The 14163-nt window shown below is 40.3% G+C and overlaps 1 protein-coding gene and 1 pseudogene across 7 annotated transcripts in view; both read left to right on the top strand.

The window, feature by feature from the left end:
• EML4 (EMAP like 4) overlaps positions 1-14163 on the top strand; it is a 179691-nt gene that overhangs the window by 22824 nt on the left and 142704 nt on the right. The gene's annotated exons all lie outside the window — the stretch shown is intronic.
• LOC149128132 (complement component 1 Q subcomponent-binding protein, mitochondrial pseudogene) lies at positions 4084-4939 on the top strand (annotated as a pseudogene).

Raw genomic sequence — 14163 nt, 5'->3', positions numbered from 1 at the left:
AACAGCTGGGGCTGGGCCAGATTGAAGCCAGGAGCACCAATCTGGGTCTCTCATGTGTGTGGCATGGGCCTGAGTACTTGAGTAATCACCTGCTTCTTCTTAGGGTGCCCATTAGCAGGAAGCTGGAATTGGAAGTGGAGATGGTATCCTGGGACTTGAACCTAGGCACTCCAAAATGTGGACTATCCACTCTGAGTTCCAAATGCCTGCCCTGAGATCACCTTTTTTGAAGACTCCATATATAAGTGAGGTCATGTGATTTTTGTCTTATGCCTGGCTTATTTCACTGAACATAATGACCTCCAGTTCTATCCATGTTGTTGGATATGACATCCTTTTAATGGCTGAGTAGTATTCTGTTCTGAATATGTACCACATTCTCTATATTCATTCATCAGTGAATAAATACTTAGGTTGTTTCCACTTTTTAGCTATTGTGAATAGTCTAAACATGGGAGTGTAGAGGTCTCTGACATTGATTTAATTTCCGTTTATATATATATATATATAATATATATGTATCTCCAGTGGTAGGATGGCTGGATCATATGGTAGTTCTATTTTTAGTTTTCAGAGGAACTTCCATACTGTTTTCACAATGGCTACACTAATTTACATCCCCACTAACAGTGTACAGGGTTCCCTTTTCTCCATGTCCTATCCAGCATTTGTTGTCTTTTGGTAATAACCAGTCTAACTGAAGTGAGGGGGTATCTCATTGTGGTTTTTATTTGCATATTCCTGATAATTAGTGATGCTGGGCATTTTTTCATGTACCTGTTGGTCACTTGTATGTCTTCCTCTGAGACATGATTAGATCTAGTGCCCATTTTTAAATTGGATTATTTGTTTTTATGTGTGTGTGTTTTGTTTTCCTATTGAGTTGAATTCCTTATATATTCTAGTTATTAACCCCATGTCAGAGGTATAACTTGCAAATATTTTCTTCCATTCTGTGGGTTGTCTCTTTACTCTGAGATGGTTTCCTTTTTGTGCGGAAGCTCTTTAGTAACTTCCTATTTTAAAACAGAGCTATTCACTACTGGTATCAGACAGTTCCTTAAATCATATTTGACTTGACTCTTGGCATGCTGACTTAGAATTGACAATCTTATGCTGATCTTTAAGTTACATTTCAGAGCAAATAACAAATTTTTTTGCATTTTTCTTTGAGTGATTTGTCCCAGAGAAATGTCATAATTGACTTCTGTTGATGTGTGAGAGATTCTTTGTCTTAAAAAACTTTGAAGGATATCTTATTTTAAGTTTAGTTGGGGCATAGCATTTGACTGCTTTGAGTACCTGTTGGCATTTGTTTTTTCTTTAATTTTCTCCAGTTATGATTGGTGTGGATATATTTATGGCACAAATAATGATTTCTTAGTTTTTGGGATCTAGTAATGTGGATTGAGATAAAATATTGAGGAGCAAAGTTTAGAGATGGTTAGAAAGATAATCAATATTTGACTTCTTTTTAAAAATGATTTCTTTTTGAGAAACAGTTCCCATCCTTCAGTTTACTCCCTAAATGCCCACATTGGACAGGCCTGAGTAGAGCCAAACCTGGGAGCCTAAAGCTCAATATGATTCTTTCACAGGGGCTGTGGGAACCCAGTTATTTGAGCCATCACTTCTGCCACCCAGGGTTCACATTAGCAGAAAATTGGATCAGGAGTGGGAGACAGATATCAAACCCAGATTCTCTGATATGGGATTGCAGATGTCTTAACTGCTAGACCAAATATCCACCCCCTTTTTGAAGTTTTTGGTAAGAATGTTTGTGAAGAGGATTTAATGATTACGAAGTGAAACTTCATATCTTTGTTCATTAAATCATGCTGTAAGGGAGCTGAGGTTATGGATTTGAGACTTATATAGGCCCCTTTTAGAGAAAATTCATTTGAGAAGCAGAAGCACAGAAAGAGGGAGAGAAAGAGCTTCTATCTGCTAGTTTATATTACAGATACTTAAAATGGCCAGGGTCAAAGCTGGAAGCAGGCATTCAATCCCGGTCTCCCACACAGGTGGCAGGAATCCAGTCACTTGAGTCAGCACTGCTTGCCTCCTAGGGTCTGTATTAGCAGGAAGCTTGAGTCAGGAGCCAGAGCCGGGTATCCAACCCATGTGCTCCATGTGACTGTCTTAACTAGCATCTTTTTTTTTTTGTTTTTTAAGATTTTTTTATTTGAAAGTCAGAGTTAGAGAGGGGGAGCGAGAGACACAGAGGGAAATCTTCCATTCGCTAGTTCACTCTCCAGATGGTGGCAACAGCCACCAGGAGACCAGGAGCTTCTTCCAGGTCTCCCACATAGGTGGAAGGATCTCAAACACTTGGGCCATTTTTGCTGCTTTCTCAGGCCATTACCAGGAAGCTAGATGGGAAGTGGAGCAACAGGGACAAGAACTGGTGCCCATATGGGATGCTGGTGTGGCAGGCAGCAGCTTTACTCACTGTGCCACAACACCAGCACCATAACTAACAATTACTAGGCCAAATGCCTGCTCCTGTGAATTTTCTTTTTAACTTTATTTGAGAGATGGGGAGAGAGGGAGGGATCCCTGTCCCATCTGCTGGTTTATTCCCCAAATGCCTGGGACCTAGACACTCAATTCAAGTCTCCCATGTAGATGGCAGAAACCCAATCACTTGAGCCATCACCCCTTGTCTCCCAGGGTTCACATTAGCAAGAAGCTGGAGGTGGCTATCAAACCCAAGCACTTTGATAAGGGACAAGAGTGTCTTAAGTGCTAGGCCAACACCTACCATTCTCTTTTTTTGATTCCTTGTTGTAGATTGTTTCATTAAGAAGATTGATTTTGATTGGTTTCTGTGATTTCACCCTGCACCTGCAGGGAAATTGGTGAATAAGACAATCAAAACCCTGCTTTCATGAGGTTTATAATTCTATGGGAATTTAGGCAGTATTTATTCAGGAAATATTTGTTGAATGCCTGGTATGTGCTCAGTACTCTTCCAGCTATAAACAAGTCCTTTATGGAGCTTATAATGTAGGCTTTTAAAACACAGAGTAATGAGAATTGTGATGGTGAAATATAGAAAGCTTTGGGAATATGAAAGGTTATTTTAATCCTCTACTGTCGATCTTTTTCTGCAAATGTAATGTCTGGTTAGGATTTAATCAGAAAAATTGAGTCAGGTTGCACTGGCCCTCCTAACTATTGGAAACCCTCCTTCCCTACTCTTAAACACCTGAGAAAGAGCAAACTACTGGTAGAGCTCACTTTGGTTGCAGGTGTTTTTTTTTTTTTTTTTTGCCTAGGGGGGCATCATCAGCAATGCCCTCTAGGTGTTTATCTGATTTAAGGCAGTGAATTCAGGGACTTTTATCTGTTTAAGTGTTACTTTTCTGTGATACTTTTTTTATGTGTGTTTGAGTATGAACCTTATGATTTCCATAAGAAATAATTATTACCATTGTCATTTACGGTATGTGTTTTAAAATATTTGATTCATGTGAATAAATTAGAAAAGAAGGCAGACACTAAGCTATGATTTCAGGAACTGTTTCAGATATTTTATAAAAGTTAATTATAACTTCCTAAGAACCAGAGTAGTCTTAATTTCAGCTTTAATCAAAGGTAACTGTTAAATAGCTTGGCTAAAACTGAACCTATTATTATGCCCTTTATTTGGGGATGATGATTGTAGTACACATTGAGCATCCCTGATGAGAAATGCTCTGAAACCCAAAACTTTTAAGCACCAACATAAGGCTCAAAGGTTTCATATTTCATAATAGCTTGGATTTCAGATTTGAGATGCTCAAACAGTAAAGTTTATGCAGATATTTTAAAATCCAAAAAACTCAAATGAAAAACAATTCTGGTCCTAAACATTTCTGATAAAGCATACACAATCTGTTGATAGCTTTTTGATGACTGAAATTAACTCCCAGAATGAAAATGCAATAATTTAACAAGTATTTGTTAAGCAAATGCTACATGTGAAAGCATTGTTTTCATTAGGGAATCTCAGTGAATGATACAAAAATCCTGGCTGTCTTGAAGCTTGTAGTAAGGGGAGCTAGCCAATAAAAAATTTTCATTAATTGGTTTCTTCTTAGGAGGCCAGTGACTCCTGTATAAATATTGATGTCTGCATTGTCCATTATAAACACATTATCCTTTCTTCTTAGAATAGATGTTGGTGATATAACTTGTGTAGGGTTTTGGTTGTGTCAGATAAGCTTAGAGAAGCATAATCTTCATGTCTGGAGGTTGGGAACTGGAAGTGAAAGGGACAGAAGCTAAATTGGTGTGAAGTGTCTTGGTAAAATATTATCGTCACTTTCAACATTAACAATAACATCCTGCCAACATTTGATGGTGAAGAGAAGACTCACAAGGGAGGTTGAGGAAAGGAGCCTGAGTTGGCATCAGCTCCCAGTTTCATGGTTTAAGAGTGTTGTCAAGAAGGCTCTTGTACTAGATTGTCACTATCCAGAAGACGAGGTTAGAGAAGATGAGGAAGCTCAGGACATTTCTTGTCAAGGAAGTTAGCTTGGCAGCTACTGGCAAGTCTGAGTGGGAGGGCACATGTTCTCTGTTTTGGGACTTGTGTAGACCGCCTAATGGATTTGCTAGCAGACCAAGGGGTGGACAGTAGTTTTGTGGATGAATTCGTGGAGCATCAGGAGTATATTACTTTCCTTGAGGACCTCGAAAGTTTTGTCAAAAGCCAGTTGAGCAAGGACACAGAAAACTCAATTCTATGCCAGTGTATAAAACCTGCTCTGATACCAGACACACTTGCTTTGAGATGTTTATCATTGTCATATCATGGAAAAGAATAGCAAATTTAAAGTATTGCTATTGCCCTCTCGCTTATTTTAGTTTTTTTTTTTTGGACAAACATTATTTCTAGATTCTTGTATAACATACAGTTATAGACAATAAAATTGGTTTATCTCCTAAAAAAAAAAAAAAAAACAGAAAGGAAAGTAAACTTGCAGGTACAAGACAGACCTTTACAGCATTGATGTCTGTCCTAGGGCTATTTTATCATCATACATCTTAGTCAATGTATCTGATTTTATAATAGGTTTTTGGATTATATACATATTTTCTTAGGCTTCCATTCTGTTTCATCCTTTTTTTGTTTTATCATTCATATTTAAGGTTTTTCTATTTACTAAAATAATATATTTGGGCATGCATTGCACTTGAGTTTTAATATAGAATTCTTACAGAAGAATTTCACCAGACTTCAATGAAATCTAATTTATTTTTCAGGTTAATTACTGTACATCACTGTTTGTCAATCAGGACCCCATTCAGTTACTAGGGAGAATTTCTGTGATGCTGTGGAGATCTTCAAACAGCTGTTTGTGGGTGGTGGAGATGTTAGAGGCAAACAGTGGGTTGTGTGATCAGGATGAGGTCACCTCTTCACCTTCTGGCCCTCTTTGCTTCCGGACCTTAACACCTACTTTGGTACTTAAGCTGTTTGCTGTACTATGAAGAGTTGTTTAGTAGTAGCACTTAGAAGATTATGTCAGATGTTTTTGGATGAGACTCTTTGGCATGACTATGTGGCAGTGATGATAAAAGAGTGGTTTACTTTGAAAATGATTGATGTCGTTTTTCAGTGTTCTGACTCACTTTAAGCAGTTGTTTTAATGCTTCTAATCTCTCAGCATTTGATTTCATTGCATTCTCACTTAACCTGCATATGGCCATGAGATTATTCTAAGATACCATTTTTATTTTCACTCCCCAGTTTTGAAAAACTTTTACTCATTTCAGTTTTCTGAGATAAAACTTTAGCTTGATATCCAAGCTGTCCTACCACTTGGCTGTAGCTTGTTCAATCTAGCACTTTACTACTTACCCTTTTTTGAATCCTATGTGGATTCTTAAACTATCTCTTTTCTTGCTTTACCTTGTTTCTTGTTAACTCATTATTTAGTTAATTTATTTCCTTTCTCTTTCTAATTCCTATTTATCTAGAATCAGCTTTGACCATTTCAATCCACAGGGATCTCCCTCTCCCTGCTTTTCTAAATTTTTATAGGACATTTGTTTTACTCACAGAAACCAGTTGTGCCTTATATTTTTTAGTTAGGTGCAACCTGATTTTAAGTAGCTGTTTTGTGTTTATATATCTTATCTCTTTAACTAGATAATCAATTTCTTAAGGATAGAAGTATATCTTACACTTGGTTAATTTATAGTGCACCTATCATACCGCCTTTTTTAAGATTTATTTATTTACTTGAAAGAGTTACACAGAGAGGCAGAGAGAAAGAGAGAGGTCTTCCATCCACTGGTTTACTCCCCAATTGGCCGCTTTGGCTGGAGTGGCGCCTATCCAAAGTCAGGAGCCAGGAGCCCCTTCTAGTCTCCCACGTGGGTGCAGGGGGCCAAGGACTTGGGTCATCCTCCACTGCTTTCCCAGGCCACAGCAGAAAGCTGGGTTGGAAGTGTAGCAGCCAAGATTCAAACTGGTGGCTGTGTGAGATGCCGGCCCTACAGGTAGCAGCTTTACCTGCTAAGCCATAGCACTGGCTCCACCATAAAGCTTTTGAGTGGTAACTACTCATATAGCCAATAGGAAAAACCATAGTGCCATAGTGGGGCAAGATAGCTAGTGTGGCCCAGTAACCAGGTTCTTTTTTTTTTTTTTTTTTTTTTTGAGAGTTATTTATTTATTTGAAAGGCAGAGCAACAGAGAGAGGAAAAGAGAAAGAGAAAGATTGATCTTAAATCTGCTGATTTGCTCCCCGAATAGCCACAACAGCCAAGGCTGGGCCAGGCCAAAGCCAGGAGCCTAGAATTCCATGCTGGTCTCCCATATTGGTGGCAGTTCTTGGCACATCTGCTGCCTTTCTAGGGCATTAGCAGTGAGCTGGATCAGAAGTGGAGCAGCTGGGACTTCAACTGGCACTCCAGTGTGGGATGTTGACATCACAAGCAACCGCCCCAGTAACTAGATTCTTGATTTTGTTGAGAGAAAGAATTCAAGAGGGATTTGGAGACTAATGTGCTTTATTGAGAAAATAAAAGTACACACTGTACAGTCAAGAGTGCAAGTTCACTTGTTAGGAGATTATCCCTGTATCTGAACTGTGTTTTAATATTATATGATTTATTTAATGAAAAGGGAGGTATATTTTTTTAAATATTTATTTATTTATTTGAAAGAGTTACACAGAGAGAGGAGAGGGAGGGAGAGAGGTCTTCCCTCCGATGGTTCACTCCCCAATTGGCCACAACGGCTGGAGCTGCACTTATCAGATGCCAGGAGCTTCTTCTGGGTCTCCCACTCCAGTGCAGGGGCCCAAGGACTTGGGCCATCTTCTACTGCTTTCCCAGGTCTTTAGTATAGAGCTGGATTGGAAGTGGAGCAGCTGGTCTGGAACTTGGGATGGCCAGGGCGTTGACCCGCTGCACTACAGCACAGGCCCCAGGAGGTACATTCTAAGGAAGGGTGTGAATACTCAGGGCTTTTCTGGGAAGTAGGTGGATATTTTCCAGAATCTAGCTGCTGCTTCCCCCCCCCCCCTTTTTTTTTTTTAAGATTTATTTGAAAGGCATAGATATCTTCCATCCACTGGTGTATTCCCCAAATATCTGCAACAGTCGTTGCTGGGCCAGTTCCAAGCCAGAGCCAGGAACTCAGTTATTTAGGCCATCATCTGCTGTCTCCCAGGTGCATTAGCAGGGAGTTGAATTGGAAGTAGAAGAACTGGGACTTGAACGTGCACCCTGATCAAGATGTGGGCCTCCCAGGCAGCAACTTAACCCCTTGTGCCACAGAAACCTTCCCTGCACACCCTTCCCCCTTCTTTTATGATCCAGTGTTTCCTGTTCATGGTGGCTGGTAGATATGTGCTCTAGCATGCCAGTATATTACAGTGAGCATACTGGTATGAACCTGGTCCAGATTGTGGATCTGCTTATCTCCAGAGCTACAAAAGGAACCAAACCCATATCTGCAGGTCTTGAGATAACAAAAACTACTCTCAGGTGGCTCAGCCTCTCCCTCCACCTCCTATCTTTATAGGATCCATGAAATAATATTCTCTTGAACTTATCATTTTTACATAATCTAGTTTTCTTTCCCTTGTGCAATGATATATTGGTATGAAAATATATTGGTGTGAAAATCACTGATTCTGGAATAATAATAGTAATAATAATATCTTAATAAATATTCAGTAAAAGATAAAATGAGTGGAAGACAGATAAAATGACTTGCTCAAGATCAGAGACTGGGGCAGGCATTTGGCACAGTGGTTAAGATGCCGCTTGGGCTGCCCACATTGCATGTTATTCTGTCTCCCCTTTCCTGTCTTCAGGGAATGTAACTTTGAAATGACCAGTCTATTTTTGTTCTTTATGCTTTTTTCAGCCCTTCTCTGCCTACAAAACAAATCCCTTCTGGTTAGTCTATGAGAATGCTCACTTATTCTCTCTTAGGGAATGAAGTGCTTCCTGATTCTAGAGTTGAAAATAAGCCAACTTTTATCACTGAACAAAACTGTTGCAGTTTTGTCATAACATGGTATTGCCTCTGCAATTCATTTTCTCAAATACCAGCAAAATGAGCTTTTAAAAATCCAGATCTAGGCCCGTGCTTGTGGCATAGTGGGGAAAGCTGCTGCCTGCAGTACCAGCATCCCATATGGGCGCCAGTTTGAGACCTGGCTGCTCTACTTCCAGTCCAACTCTCTGCTGTGGCCTGGGAAAGCAATAGAAGATGGCCCAAGCCTTTGGGCCCCTGCGCCCATGCGGGAGACCTGGAAGAAGCTCCTGGCTCCTGGCTTCGGATCACCTCAGCTCCAGCCATTGTGGCCATGTGGGGAGTGAACCAGTGGATGGAAGATCTCTCTTTCTCCCCCCACCACCCCCGCCTCTGCCTCTGCCTCTCTGTAGCTCTGCCTTTCAAATAAATACATCTTAAAAAAAAAAATCCAGATGTGGAAGCAGGCATTTGGTGAAGCACTTAAGAAGCCATTTGGGACACCAGCACCCCATTTCAGAATGTGTGGGATTGGATCTCAGCTCTGCTTCTGATCAGCAGATGATGGCTCAAGTATGTGGGTACTTCCCATGTCATGTGGCAGACTGAGACTGAGTTCTGGCTTCTTGCTTCAGCCAGGTCTAGCCCTGACTATTGCAGGTATTTGGGGAGTGAGCTAGCAGATGGAAGCTACCTCTCTGCCTTTCAAATAAAATGAAATTAAAAAATAAGCAAATATAAAGAGAACATTAAATTTAAAAAAAGAACAGGACTCAGCAAATTGCCACTGATAGTGCAGACCTGGTTGTTCTCTTTCTGTCTGTTAAAATGAATACTACATTTTTAAATGGTTAAAACCCAAAAGAATAGTATTTGGGGGCTGGTGTTGTGACGTAGTGGATAAGCTACCTCCTACAATGCCAGCATCCCATGTGGGCACTGGTTGGAATCCCAGCTGCTTCACTTTCTATGGAAGATCTCTGACCGCTTCCAAATAAATAAGTAAATCTTTTATTAAAAATAGGGTGAACCAACGGCAAAGGAAGAGCTTTCTCTCTGTCTCTCTCACTGTCCACTCTGCCTGTAAAAAAAAATATATTTTATGACATTAAAATTATGAAATTAAAATTTCAAATAAAATTTTATTGGGGGTATAGTTGTACTTACTTATTTGAGGTCTGCCTGTAGCTACTTTTATACAGTAGCATAGTTGAGTAATTGTGTCAGAGACTAAATGATCTGCAAAGCGTAAACTCTTTACTGTATGGCTCTTTATAGAAAATGTTACCTATCTCTTGTTTAAGATGAACTTGTGATAGAACTGGGATTCAATCCTAGGTAGTTAAAGAGCTCAACCATGTGCTCTCTAGATATATTCTGCTGTACCTAGCATGGGACTTTATGGTATTGCTAAGTCACTATTAATTCATTACAGTATTGAGATGGAGCCTAGAGAAAGAAGGAAGCAAGGACCTTATCACTTAGAATTTTGCAATGTCATGCTAAAAAGTTTGGCTTTGGTCTTGAAGGTGGTGATGGAGGAACCCCTGAAGGGCTTTTTATTTTTTTTTTAATTAAGATTTATTTATTTGAAAGAGAGAGGGACACACACACACACACACACACACACGCGGGGCGGGGTATCTTCTTTCCATTTCTTGACCCCTCTCCCCAGATAGCTGCAATGGCCAGAGTTCGCCAACGCCAGGAGCCAGGAGCTTTTATCCAGTTTCTCATATGGGTGGAAGGGGGCCAGATGCTTAGGCCCCTTCTACTGCCTTTTCAGGCCATTAGCAGGGAGCTGAATTGGAAGTGGAGCAGCCTGGAATCAAACTGTTGCCCATATGGGATGCCAGTGTCATAGGTGGCAAAGTTGGAATTTGAGCAGAGCTGGGCCTCAAATCCAGGCATTCTGATAACGAGTACTTGGGGTCCCAATGGCATCTTAACTTCTATACCAAATACCTGCTCCAAGATTGGGATTTTAAAAAATTCGGTTTGTTGGTATTGTGGAGAATGAATTGGAGCAGGCAGTAACTGTGTTAGAGGACAACATAAAAAAATTTTTATTTAGTGATCTCAGTTGTCTTTATTTTTGGTTGTAGAATCAGCAGTTCATTCCTTAAGCTAGAATAAATGGGAGCTTGTGCTGGGGCACAGTGGGTCAAATTGCTGCAGCAGCACCAGCATTACCATATGGATGCTGGTTTGAGTCCCAGCTGCTCCACGTGGGAGACCCAGAAGGTTCTGCCTGACCTAGCCCCAGCCACTGGGGCATCTGGGGAATGAACCAGCAGATAGAAGATGTCTCTCTGTCCCTTTGTAACTCTTTCAGATAAATAAAACTCAATAAATCTTTAAGAGGCAATCCATTGGAGCCAGCACTGTGGCATAGCGGGTAAAGCTGCCACCTGCAGTGCCAGCATCCCATATGGGCGCCAGTTCAAGTTCTAGCTGCTCCACTTCCAGTCCAACTCTCTGCTATGGCCTGAGATAGCAGTAGAAGACGACCCAAATCCTTGGGCCCTTTAACCCACATGGGAGACCAAGAAAAAGCTGGGCTCCTGGCCCAGCTCCGGCCATTGCAGCCATTTGGGGAGTGAACCAATGGATGGAAAATCAATCTCTCTCTCTCTTTGCATCTCTGCCTTTCAGATAAATAAATGATCCTTTAAAGAAAAAAGAGGCAGTACATCAACTTAAAAAGAATAAATGTTCTGACAGAATGAGCAGGATGAGATTGGTTTTATAGACAGAGAAGGGCTGAAAAAAGTAGAAAGAACAAAAGTGTGGTCATTCCCTGAAGACAGGGAAGGGGAAATAGACTAATAGAAAATAACAGATTAGTTAACTGCCTTTCTTGTGTAAGGTTTAAGGCAGAGGGACGTTTATTATCATGCCAGTTGAAACTGGCCTGTCAGGGAGATTTGGCTGTTATTTTTCTCATCCTGATTTCTTAGAAGGTCAGGTAAATAGCTTAGTTTCAGTTTCATGATGTGGAACTTTAGTATGAGTGATTCCATTTTGATTCTGATTTGCTGGGGCCCAGTCTGGGAACCTGGTCCAAAACAATGGCCTCAAACCTGAAAATAGGAGTATCAGTAGGAAGTTTTTATGGTAACCTAGGAAAGATGTGATAAGGGTCTGAAATAGCTTGCCCTTGCCACTATCCCACCTTCCTTTAGAAATGAAATAGATGATGTTGGACTGACTTAAAGTTAAGGAGAGGGGCCGGCGCCGCGGCTCACTAGGCTAATCCTCCGCCTAGCGGCGCCGGCACACCGGGTTCTAGTCCCGGTCGGGGCGCCGGATTCTGTCCCGGTTGCCCCTCTTCCAGGCCAGCTCTCTGCTGTGGCCAGGGAGTGCGGTGGAGGATGGCCCAGGTGCTTGGGCCCTGCACCCCATGGGAGACCAGGAAAAGCACCTGGCTCCTGGCTCCTGCCATCGGATCAGCGCGGTGCGCCGGCCGCAGCACGCCGGCCGCGGCGGCCATTGGAGGGTGAAGCAACGGCAAAGGAAGACCTTTCTCTCTGTCTCTCTCTCTCACTGTCCACTCTGCCTGTCAAAAAAATAAATAAAAAAATAAAAAAATAAATAAATAAATAAATAAATAAATAAAGTTAAGGAGAGGGGCTGGCATTGTGGCACAATGGGTTAAGCCGCTGCTTGAGATGCTCTCATCTCATATTGGAGTGCTGGTTTCAGTCACCGCTGCTCCACTTCGAATTCAGCTTCTTGATTATGAGCCTGGGAGAGCAGAAATGATGGCCCAAGTACCTCTGCCACTTATGTGGAAGATCAAGAAGGAGTTCCTGGCTTCAGGGTGACCCAGACCTGACGTTGAGGCCATTTGGAGAGTAAGCCAGACGATGGAAGATATTCATTCTCATTCAGTCTCCCCCTCCCTGTCTCTGTTGCCCTGCTTTTCAAATAAATAAATAAATACATATTTAAGAAAAGTAAATTGAGAGAAAATCCATAAAATGCTCTTAAAATCAGGTACTTTATACATATTAATCTTAGGTGTTGATAGTAACTTTTGGTATGTTTTACAAATGAAAAAGGCTCAAATTATAAGGGTTTGAACTTCAAAATATATGTTGTTTTTATGTCATTTTGTCATTTATCTGGGACTAGTGCTACCTACTTGATTTGGAACGAATCACTTGCCCCGTTTTCCAAGTAGTTTGTGATGGATAAGGCCACTAATTATGTTACTATGTACTTGTTCCTGTAATTAGCACAGGTTTATTCATCTTGGATCCAGAATGAACTTGGTTTTTGACTTTTTCAAAAATCCTCCATTTTCGATTAAAAAAATTCTGTAAGCTAAATATTCTCAGTGTCTTAAGTTTATAGACTTGCCATCTACCCTTATGGCAAATTAGGGAATTTGAAAAACAACAGATAAGTTAAAGGTATATTCCTGACTGAAACTTATATGAGTGTTTGCAAATTTTTGATAATTATTTTCTTCCTTTGCTTATTAAGCTGTTTTTACCTATTATCACTGATATTTTGTGTAACCCTGGATAAACCAATCCTCTTTTTGTGCTAAGCTTCATTGAACTTATTTAATACTGGATGTATTCTGTTCCTTTGGGAATTTGGCATTTTATTATTGTATAAAATAATTCTCAATGATAAATTCTCATAGTCATTGGTTTTAAACATACCATAGAGCATCTCAGTATTATGGTGAAAAAGAGTAGCATTACAGAGTACTTTTGAGATTTCAAAATCTTTAAATCAGCTTTATTGAGCTGTGCTTTATCTACAATAAAATGTGCCAAATTTAAGATTATTAAACCAAAACTCCTAAAATGAGGGATATCTGAAATAAGAGTTTATTGTAATAAAGATGCTAGCCAGAAAAAGACTAGGTCCTGGCACAAGTTCCTGCAACTTCCAGTAGGAACGCTGGATATCAGTTGCAAAAATGTGTGCTTGATCTAGGCTAAGATAATTTTTATAACAAAAATTTGGAGGATAGCATAAGTTCTTTACACTGAACTTGCATTGAATATAGATAGCAAGGGTTGGGATAATACGGACAAGGGGGAAGGGTCTTTGGGATTCATTGGTGGTGTAAAGATGCAGTGCACCTATGGGATTATGAGGGGATTTGAGTTAAAGTTTTAACATATATTTAGGAATGTGAATAATCTTGTTATTCTAGCTCCCCCATCTCTCCCCTTCTGTATTCTCCTGCCTCGTGTAAACAAATTTAGGACATCAAGAATTTTTTCCTTTTCAATACAGTGGGTCTTAAAAAAATTCATACATACGTAGTACTACCACAATCAAGCTACGGAAGATTTCTTTTACCCCAAAATGTTCCCTCATGCCTTTTTATAGTCAATCCCTTCCCTTCACTCCCAGTTCCTGGTAACTGCTAACCAGCTTTCTATCACTGTGTTTTGTCTTTTCTAGACTTTTACATGGAAAACTGGGATCTTATAATCTGTGGTATTTTGTATTTTTAAAAAACTTAGCTTACTGGTTTAGTGGTTTCATTGGCACTGTGTATTTCAGTGGTTCATTCCTTTGATGACTAATATTTCATTGTGTGACTGTATCACAATTAGTTTGTTCATTCACCAGGTGTTGGACCAGTTTCTGACTACTGTGACTAAAGCTGCTGTGAACATTCAAGCACACATTTCCCCCTCAGCCCC

Source organism: Oryctolagus cuniculus, chromosome 2 (genome assembly GCF_051225735.1).
Source record: "Oryctolagus cuniculus isolate XC-2025 breed Fujian yellow rabbit chromosome 2, ASM5122573v1, whole genome shotgun sequence".
NCBI lineage: Eukaryota > Metazoa > Chordata > Mammalia > Lagomorpha > Leporidae > Oryctolagus > Oryctolagus cuniculus.
Note: the sequence above shows the minus strand (reverse complement) of the source record. Positions and strands in the feature narration are given on the sequence as shown.